The sequence below is a fragment of the Paramisgurnus dabryanus genome, unplaced genomic scaffold (assembly GCF_030506205.2).
Source record: "Paramisgurnus dabryanus unplaced genomic scaffold, PD_genome_1.1 h2tg000368l_1_22398__unclustered, whole genome shotgun sequence".
Taxonomy (NCBI): Eukaryota; Metazoa; Chordata; class Actinopteri; order Cypriniformes; family Cobitidae; genus Paramisgurnus; species Paramisgurnus dabryanus.
The window spans coordinates 7,501-17,500 of NW_027394245.1; the positions used below are offsets into that span (position 1 = coordinate 7,501).

Here is a 10,000-nt window from a genome sequence, read left to right on the forward strand (position 1 = left end):
GGGTTGACCAACTGTTGGAGAAACTTTCGGGTTGACCAACTGCTGGAGGTATTTTCGGGTTGACCAACTGCTGGAGATCGTTTCGGGTTGACCAACGGTTTGGTTCTCCAGAGGGGCCGGGAGTATGGGGCTTAGGCCGGGGGGGAGTGCTTAAGAGTGGGTGCCCGGGACCGAACGGTGCGCCGGGTACGGGCTCCAGGGTGTCCGTGGCTGGTTCCGAGGCCGGCCTCGGGTGCACGGTGGTCGGGTAGAGGGGCCACCGTCCTCGGGGGTCCGGGGCCGGCCTCGGGTGCACTGTGGTCGGGTAGAGGTGCCACCGTCCTCGGGGGTCCGAGGCCGGCCTCGGGTGCACTGTGGTCGGGTAGAGGTGCCACAGTTCTCGGGGTCGTATCTCGGCCGGGGAAAGGGTTAGAGAGGCGAGGGTTGGCTCGTTGGAAAGGTCCCTCCGCGGGGCGTCCGAGGGTGGGTGTCCCGAAGGGCTGCGGCGAAGGGCTCCGGAGCTACGGCCGTGGGAATATCAAGGGGTGGTACCCCGTATCTCGGCCGGGGAAAGGGTTAGAGAGGCGAGGGTTGGCTCGTTGGAAAGGTCCATTCGCGGGGCGTCCGAGGGTGGGTGTCCCGAAGGGCTGCGGCGAAGGGCTCCGGAGCTACGGCCGTGGGAATATCAAGGGGTGGTACCCCGTATCTCGGCCGGGGAAAGGGTTAGAGAGGCGAGGGTTGGCTCGTTGGAAAGGTCCCTCCGCGGGTCGTCCGAGGGTGGGTGTCCCGAAGGGCTGCGGCGAAGGGCTCCGGAGCTACGGCCGTGGGAATATCAAGGGGTGGTACCCCGTATCTCGGCCGGGCTTAGGGTTAGAGAGGCGCGGGTTGGCTCGTTGGATAGGTCCGCTCCGGTAGAGCAACCGACCCAAGGGACGAGTCGATCCGACCCAAGGCGCCCGAGCTACGGGCGTTTAAAGGTCAGGCGGTGGTGCCCCGTATCTCGGCCGGGCTTGGGGTTAGAGAGACGCGGGTTGGCTCGTTGGAAAGGTCCCCTCCGGTGGAGCAACCGACCCAAAGGGCGAAGTCCTGGGACTTTGTGCGCCGGAGCTACGGGCGTTTAAAGGTCAGGCGGTGGTGCCCCGTATCTCGGCCGGGCTTAGGGTTAGAGAGACGAGGGTTGGCTCGTTGGAAAGGGCCGCTCCGGTAGAGCAACCGACCCAAAGGGCGAGTCGATCCGAGCAAAGGCGTCCGAGCTGCGGCCGTGGGAAAATCCGCGGAGGGACCGCCGTATCTCGGCCGGGCTTGGGGTTAGGGAGAAGCGGGTAGGCTCGTTCGAAAGGTCCCCTCGGGTGGAGCAACCGACCCAAAGGGCGAGTCGATCCGAGCAAAGGCGCCCGAGTTACGGCCGTTTAAAGGTCAGGCGGTGGTACCCCGTATCTCGGCCGGGCTTAGGGTTAGAGAGACGAGGGTTGGCTCGTTGGAAAGGTCCGCTCGGGTGGAGCAACAGACCCAAAGGGCGAGTCGATCCGAGCAAAGGCGCCCGAGCTGCGGCCGTTGGAAAATCCGGGGAGGGACCGCCGTATCTCGGCCGGGCTTAGGGTTAGAGAGAAGCGGGTTGGCTCGTTGGATAGGGCCGCTCCGGTAGAGCAACCGACCCGAAGGGCGAGTCGATCCGAGCAAAGGCGCCCGAGCTGCGGCCGTGGGAAAATCCGCGGAGGGACCGCCGTATCTCGGCCGGGCTTAGGGTTAGAGAGAAGCGGGTTGGCTCGTTGGATAGGGCCGCTCCGGTAGAGCAACCGACCCAAAGGGCGAGTCGATCCGAGCAAAGGCGCCCGTGCTGCGGCCGTGGGAAAATCCGCGGAGGGACCGCCGTATCTCGGCCGGGCTTAGGGTTAGAGAGACGAGGGTTGGCTCGTTGGATAGGGCCGCTCCGGTAGGGCAACCGACCCAAAGGGCGAGTCGATCCGAGCAAAGGCGCCCGTGCTGCGGCCGTGGGAAAATCCGGGGAGGGACCGCCGTATCTCGGCCGGGCTTAGGGTTAGAGAGACGAGGGTTGGCTCGTTGGATAGGGCCGCTCCGGTAGAGCAACCGACCCAAAGGGCGAGTCGATCCGAGCAAAGGCGCCCGTGCTGCGGCCGTGGGAAAATCCGGGGAGGGACCGCCGTATCTCGGCCGGGCTTAGGGTTAGAGAGACGAGGGTTGGCTCGTTGGATAGGGCCGCTCCGGTAGAGCAACCGACCCAAAGGGCGAGTCGATCCGAGCAAAGGCGCCCGTGCTGCGGCCGTGGGAAAATCCGGGGAGGGACCGCCGTATCTCGGCCGGGCTTAGGGTTAGAGAGACGAGGGTTGGCTCGTTGGATAGGGCCGCTCCGGTAGAGCAACCGACCCAAAGGGCGAGTCGATCCGAGCAAAGGCGCCCGTGCTGCGGCCGTGGGAAAATCCGGGGAGGGACCGCCGTATCTCGGCCGGGGAAAGGGTTAGAGAGACGAGGGTTGGCTCGTTGGATAGGGCCGCTCCGGTAGAGCAACCGACCCAAAGGGCGAGTCGATCCGAGCAAAGGCGCCCGTGCTGCGGCCGTGGGAAAATCCGGGGAGGGACCGCCGTATCTCGGCCGGGGAAAGGGCTAGAGGCTCGCGGGTAGGCTCGTTCGAAAGCTCCCCTCCGGCATAGCGACCGACCCGAAGGGCGAAGGCCCCGGACCCGAGGCGCCCGAGAAACGGCCGTGGGAAAATCCGGGCATAGACCGCCGTATCTCGGCCGGGGAAGGGGCTAGAGGCTCGCGGGTAGGCTCGTTCGAAAGGCCCCCTCCGGCGGAGCGACCGACCCAAAGGGCGAAGGCCCCGGACCCGAGGCGCCCGAGATACGGCCGCGGGAATTTCCGCGAGCTTCGACCGGACGTATCTCCGGCGGGCGGGGTCGCACGGACCCGAGGCCGGGCTCGTCGGAAAGCCCCGGGACGGACCTTTCGAACGAGACCGGCCGCGCGTCCGGGCGACCTCCGAGGCGGACGCTAGGGGCGCCGGAGCCCCGGACGAGCGAAAATTCCGCGACCACCCGCCCGTATCTCGGCCCGGGAAAGGGCCAGAGACTCGAGGGAGGGCTCGTTCGAAAGCTCCCCTCCGGCATAGCGACCGACCCGAAGGGCGAAGGCCCCGGACCCGAGGCGCCCGAGAAACGGCCGTGGGAAAATCCCGCGGGGGTAGGCCGTATCTCGGCCCCGGAAAGGGCTAGCGACGCGCGGGTGGGCTCGTTCGAAAGGCCCCCCGCGGAGGAGCCACCCACCCGAAGGGCGAAGGCCCCGGACCCGGGGCGCCGGAGCAGCGCGGTAACGAAATTCGAATTTTCGACCGGAAGTATCTCGGGCCCCCGGGGTCGCACGGACCCGCGGCCGGTCTCGTCGGAAAGCCCCGGGCGAGACCTTTCCGACGAGCCCGGCCCCGAGTCCGTAGGACCTTCCCCGGCCGAGATACGGCGCCCGGCAGTTCATTGGCCGATATCTCGGAAACGGGGCGTCGTAGACGCTCCGTGGTATTGGTGACCTTGACGATGCCGGGTCAGACGAGTCGGCCGCGGGCACGGGCCCGGGGGCGCCGGCCGCCAGAGTCGGGTGGCTCGCGCACTTCCAGGCGGGCCGCTCGCGCACCTCCAGGCACCCCGACCCACTCGCCGAGGCCGACCGAGGTGCGCCGTCCCGGCCGCGGACCGGTCGGGGTCCCCTCTCGAAAGGGCAGTAGTGTGAACAGGTGCCATCGGGTATATAGGGGAAGGGGTCCTCTCGAACCAGGCCTTCGAACCCGCGCGAGCCTAGCCCGGCAAGGCTCACCCTCCCCGGCCACGGGTTCGGCCTCCGTCCCCCTGGAGGTCCGGCACCTCCAGGGTCCCCGACCCTGCCTCCCCTGCCCGAGGGGAGGCCTCCGAGGCGGGCCTGACAGGGCGGCCCTCCCTCCTGGAAGTCCGGTTCCTCCAGGGTCCCCGACCCTGCCTCCCCTGCCCGAGGGGAGGCCTCCGAGGCGGGCCTGACAGGGCGGCCCTCCCTCCTGGAAGTATGGTTCCTCCAGGGCACGCGTCCCTACCTCCGTAGCCCAGATGGGTGACTCCGAGGCGGGCCTGACAGGGCGGCCCTCCCTCCTGGAAGTCCGGTTCCTCCAGGGCACACGTCCCTGCCTCCTTAGCCCAGAGAGGTGACTCCGAGGCGGGCCTGACAGGGCGGCCCTCCCTCCTGGAAGTCCGGTTCCTCCAGGGCACACGTCCCTACCTCCGTAGCCCAGATGGGTGACTCGAAAGCGGGCCTGACAGGGCGGCCCTCCCTCCTGGAAGTCTGGTTCCTCCAGGGCACACGTCCCTGCCTCCTTAGCCCAGAGAGGTGACTCCGAGGCGGGCCTGACAGGGCGGCCCTCCCTCCTGGAAGTCCGGTTCCTCCAGGGCACACGTCTCTGCCTCCTTAGCCCAGAGAGGTGACTCCGAGGCGGGCCTGACAGGGCGGCCCTCCCTCCTGGAAGTCCGGTTCCTCCAGGGCACACGTCCCTGCCTCCTTAGCCCAGAGAGGTGACTCCGAGGCGGGCCTGACAGGGCGGCCCTCCCTCCTGGAAGTCCGGTTCCTCCAGGGCACACGTCTCTGCCTCCTTAGCCCAGAGAGGTGACTCCGAGGCGGGCCTGACAGGGCGGCCCTCCCTCCTGGAAGTCCGGTTCCTCCAGGGCACACGTCCCTACCTCCGTAGCCCAGACGGGTGACTCGAAAGCGGGCCTGACAGGGCGGCCCTCCCTCCTGGAAGTCTGGTTCCTCCAGGGCACACGTCCCTGCCTCCTTAGCCCAGAGAGGTGACTCCGAGGCGGGCCTGACAGGGCGGCCCTCCCTCCTGGAAGTCCGTTTCCTCCAGGGCACACGTCCCTACCTCCGTAGCCCAGATGGGTGACTCGAAAGCGGGCCTGACAGGGCGGCCCTCCCTCCTGGAAGTCTGGTTCCTCCAGGGCACACGTCCCTACCTCCGTAGCCCAGATGGGTGACTCGAAAGCGGGCCTGACAGGGCGGCCCTCCCTCCTGGAAGTCTGGTTCCTCCAGGGCACGCGTCCCTGCCTCCGTAGCCCAGATGGGTGACTCCGAGGCGGGCCTGACAGGGCGGCCCTCCCTCCTGGAAGTCTGGTTCCTCCAGGGCACACGTCCCTACCTCCTTAGCCCAGATGGGTGACTCGAAAGCGGGCCTGACAGGGCGGCCCTCCCTCCTGGAAGTCTGGTTCCTCCAGGGCACACGTCCCTACCTCCTTAGCCCAGATGGGTGACTCCGAGGCGGGCCTGACAGGGCGGCCCTCCCTCCTGGAAGTCTGGTTCCTCCAGGGCACGCGTCCCTACCTCCTTAGCCCAGAGAGGTGACTCCGAGGCGGGCCTGACAGGGCGGCCCTCCCTCCTGGAAGTCTGGTTCCTCCAGGGCACACGTCCCTACCTCCTTAGCCCAGATGGGTGACTCGAAAGCGGGCCTGACAGGGCGGCCCTCCCTCCTGGAAGTCTGGTTCCTCCAGGGCACACGTCCCTACCTCCTTAGCCCAGATGGGTGACTCGAAATCGGGCCTGACAGGGCGGCCCTCCCTCCTGGAAGTCTGGTTCCTCCAGGGCACACGTCCCTACCTCCTTAGCCCAGATGGGTGACTCGAAATCGGGCCTGACAGGGCGGCCCTCCCTCCTGGAAGTCTGGTTCCTCCAGGGCACACGTCCCTACCTCCTTAGCCCAGATGGGTGACTCGAAAGCGGGCCTGACAGGGCGGCCCTCCCTCCTGGAAGTCTGGTTCCTCCAGGGCACACGTCCCTACCTCCTTAGCCCAGATGGGTGACTCCGAGGCGGGCCTGACAGGGCGGCCCTCCCTCCTGGAAGTCTGGTTCCTCCAGGGCACACGTCCCTACCTCCTTAGCCCAGAGAGGTGACTCCGAGGCGGGCCTGACAGGGCGGCCCTCCCTCCTGGAAGTCCGGTTCCTCCAGGGCACACGTCCCTACCTCCTTAGCCCAGATGGGTGACTCGAAATCGGGCCTGACAGGGCGGCCCTCCCTCCTGGAAGTCCGGTTCCTCCAGGGCACACGTCCCTACCTCCTTAGCCCAGATGGGTGACTCGAAATCGGGCCTGACAGGGCGGCCCTCCCTCCTGGAAGTCTGGTTCCTCCAGGGCACACGTCCCTACCTCCTTAGCCCAGATGGGTGACTCGAAAGCGGGCCTGACAGGGCGGCCCTCCCTCCTGGAAGTCTGGTTCCTCCAGGGCACACGTCCCTACCTCCTTAGCCCAGATGGGTGACTCGAAAGCGGGCCTGACAGGGCGGCCCTCCCTCCTGGAAGTCTGGTTCCTCCAGGGCACACGTCCCTACCTCCTTAGCCCAGATGGGTGACTCGAAATCGGGCCTGACAGGGCGGCCCTCCCTCCTGGAAGTCTGGTTCCTCCAGGGCACACGTCCCTACCTCCTTAGCCCAGATGGGTGACTCGAAAGCGGGCCTGACAGGGCGGCCCTCCCTCCTGGAAGTCTGGTTCCTCCAGGGCACACGTCCCTACCTCCTTAGCCCAGATGGGTGACTCGAAAGCGGGCCTGACAGGGCGGCCCTCCCTCCTGGAAGTCAGGTTCCTCCAGGGCACACGTCCCTACCTCCGTAGCCCAGAGTGGTGACTCGAAAGCGGACGCGGGAGGGTGTACGTGGCGCACCCCCAGGCCGAAGAGAGGTCTCGTGAGCGGACGCGAGGGTGTACGACAGAAGGCCTGGAAGTCTCTGACTTCCAGGGTCACCGACCCTACCTCATGAGCCCGAAGAGGTGACTCGAATGCGGACGCGGGGGTGTACGTGGCGCACCCCCAGGCCGAAGAGAGGTCTCGTGAGCGGACACGAGAAGTACGACAGAGGGCCTGGAAGCAAAAGCGGGTGACTCGTGCACTTCCAGAAAAGGCAAAAGCGGGTGACTCGTGCACTTCCATAAAGCCGAAAAGAGGTCTCGTGAGCGGACACGAGAAGTACGACAGAGGGCCTGGAGGTAAAAGCGGGTGACTCGTGCACTTCCAGGGTCTCCGACCTTACGGCGCCTTCCGACGCGGGCGCCTCCTCCCGGACGAGCCACGGGAAGGGCCCCTTCTCTCAAGGGGCGGTCGTTTGAACAGGTGCCATCGGGTATATAGGGATGGGTGCCTCGAAGTGGACCTCCAGCGTCCTCCCTCCCTGCGACAGATCCCAAGAAAGGTCTGTGCGCGTCGGTGTGCGATGAACGAAAAACCGTTAAAAGAACTGGAACGGTTGGAACGGACGAAGGGCGTCTGATGTGAGGCAGCGCCCCGGGCGAGTGTCGGCCGAAGGCTCACAATTAAAGAGCTCATACCCGAAAGATGGGAAAAAACGATCCGCCCTGGATCATCAAGGCTAATGCCTAAAAACTAAAGCTACCTTGGGTGATGGAACTCGGCTACGGCCGCAAAACGATCCGCCCTGGATCATCAAGGCTAATGCCTAAAAACTAAAGCTACCTTGGGTGATGGAACTCGGCTACGGCCGCAAAACGATCCGCCCTGGATCAAGGCTACGGCCTAAAAACGGCAAAAAAAGATCCAAAAGTCCCTGGATCAAGGCGCTTCGGCTTAAAACCTGTGAAAAGATCCGCCCTGGATCAAGGCTACGGCCTTAAAACTGCTCAAAAGATCCGCCCTGGATCAAGGCTACGGCCTTAAAACTGCTAAAAAGATCCTAAAGTCTCTGGATCTAGGCTACGGCCTCAAAGACACACGTGTTGTGAGAAAAGATCCGCCCTGGATCTCCAGGCTACGGCCTCAAAGGTTCGACCCGACCATATATGCTCAGACACGGGCGAACACAAAAGCGTAACAACCCCTGTTGGAACCGTCGAAGGATCTCGGCGTCGGCCGTAAAACGGAAACCCCCCGGTCGTCGGTACGCGTGTGGCGGTCGAGGGCCCCCGGCCGCCGGTCGGGCGGGCGCGTGGATAGGTCTCCCGAGCGGTCAAGGAGTCCCGGAAGCCGGTCGGGCGAGCGGCCGGCCCCGGGGCACCCTACCCTCTCGGGCGCACCGACCCCACGCGTTTCGTCTCGGTCGGCGTCCGGGGTTCCGAGACACCCTTATGTATCTGTGTGACAGACGGAGTGGCACACCGTCTGCGGCGGGACAGGGCCGCCGACCGCGATGGAAGTCGAGTGTGGCGGCTTCCAGGGTCCAAGACCCTATAGACGGACGGAGTGGCGACCCGTCTGCGGCGGGCCAGGGCCGCCGACCGCGATGGAAGTCGAGTGGGGCGGCTTCCAGGGTCCAAGACCCTACAGACAGACGGAGTGGCGACCCGTCTGCGGCGGGCCAGGGCCGCCGACCGCGATGGAAGTCGAGTGGGGCGGCTTCCAGGGTCCAAGACCCTACAGACAGACGGAGTGGTGACCCGTCTGCGGCGGGACAGGGCCGCCGACCGTTACGGAAGTCGAGGGGGACGGCTTCCAGGGTCCAAGACCCTATCTGTGTGACAGACGAAGGTGCATCGTCTGGGGCGGGACAGGGCCGCCGACCGCTATGGAAGTCGAGTTGGGTTGCTCGTGAACTTCCAGGGTCCAAGACCCTCTCTTCGTGACCGACGAAGGTGCTCTGTCTGGGGCGGTACGGGGCCGCCGACCGCTATGGAAGTCGAGTTGGGTTGCTCGTGTACTTCCAGGGTCCAAGACCCTCTCTTCGTGACCGACGAAGGTGCTCTGTCTGGGGCGGTACGGGGCCGCCGACCGCTATGGAAGTCGAGTTGGGTGGCTCGTGCACTTCCAGGGTCCAAGACCCAACGCGTTTGACCGACGAAGGTGCCCCGTCCCCGGGCACGGACGGGGACGGGCCCGGCCTCCGGGCCGCCGTGGAAGTCGAGTCGGGTGGCTCTCGCACTTCCAGGGTCCTCGACCCTATCTGTCTGACCGACGAAGGCGCTTCGTCTCGGGCGGGCCAGGGCCGCCAGCCGCTATGGAAGCCGAGTCGGGTGGCTCGTGCGCTTCCAGGGTCCACGACCCTGCCTTCGTGACCGACGAAGGCGCTCTGTCTGGGGCGGTACAGAGCCGGGCCCCGTCCAGCAGGGGACGGTGGCCCGAACAGGTGCCATCGGGTATATAGGGAAGAGCACCTCGCTGATTCTCCAAGGTGATAGGCTACCGGATCCCATGACCTCTCGAGCCCAGCGAGAGGCCTCTCGAGCGGACACAAATGCCTCGAAAAAGTCCCTCTGCACTGAGGTAGTGACGATTCTTATTACGAATGGCAAATCATCCAAGGAAGGGACGAACCCGGCTGGCCTCGGCCGTTAAACGAGCCGGCTTCGTTCGGCCGCTAAACGAACCGGCGTCGTTCGGCCGCAAAACGAACCGGCGTCGGCCGCTAAACGAAACCCCGGGCGGGACAGGGCCGCCCACGTCTCAGCCTTAATGACCCGTTACGGGGTGACGCCCGGATACGCTTTGTGTGTCATGGCCCTGAGATTCTGGAAATCGAACTGCGCCTGGGGCAGGCCTCCGCCCGGCCGACGTTAGCGCGTCGGCCGCCATGGGCGGTCGGTTCCTCCCCGACCCGGCGCTCTCGCCTCCAGGGGGGCTCTCCGGAGCCCGCCCGACCCTTTCCGCGGGAGACTCAGACGGTCCGTCAGACGCGAAGGTCCGCCACCGGCGGCCGGCGAGGGCCTCGGCGACCGAGGGCGGAGACGCCCCCGGCCCGTCGCGGCCACCCGGCCCCGCGAAACGCACCTTTCCTCGGTTACGGCCCACCCGGCCGCCCCTCAGCCTACGAGAGGGGAGAGCCACACGAGAGTGGCCCCGGTCCCGCTCCCCCCGGGGGGTGGAAACCGGGACCCGCGCCGCGTGAACCCCGGGTCAGAGCGAGGCTCTCCTACGGCTACACTACCTGGTTGATCCTGCCAGTAACATATGCTTGTCTCAAAGATTAAGCCATGCAGGTCTAAGTGCACACGGCCGGTACAGTGAAACTGCGAATGGCTCATTAAATCAGTTATGGTTCCTTTGATCGCTCCACCCGTACT

General features: G+C 66.0%; 1 non-coding gene across 1 annotated transcript in view; it reads left to right on the forward strand.

The window, feature by feature from the left end:
* The first annotated feature begins 9,861 nt into the window (after window positions 1-9,861).
* LOC135766535 (18S ribosomal RNA) overlaps window positions 9,862-10,000 on the forward strand; it is a 1,856-nt gene continuing 1,717 nt past the window's right edge. The window contains exon 1 of the ribosomal RNA XR_010541719.1: window positions 9,862-10,000. This exon is cut by the window's right edge and continues 1,717 nt beyond it. This is a non-coding gene — a ribosomal RNA (18S ribosomal RNA).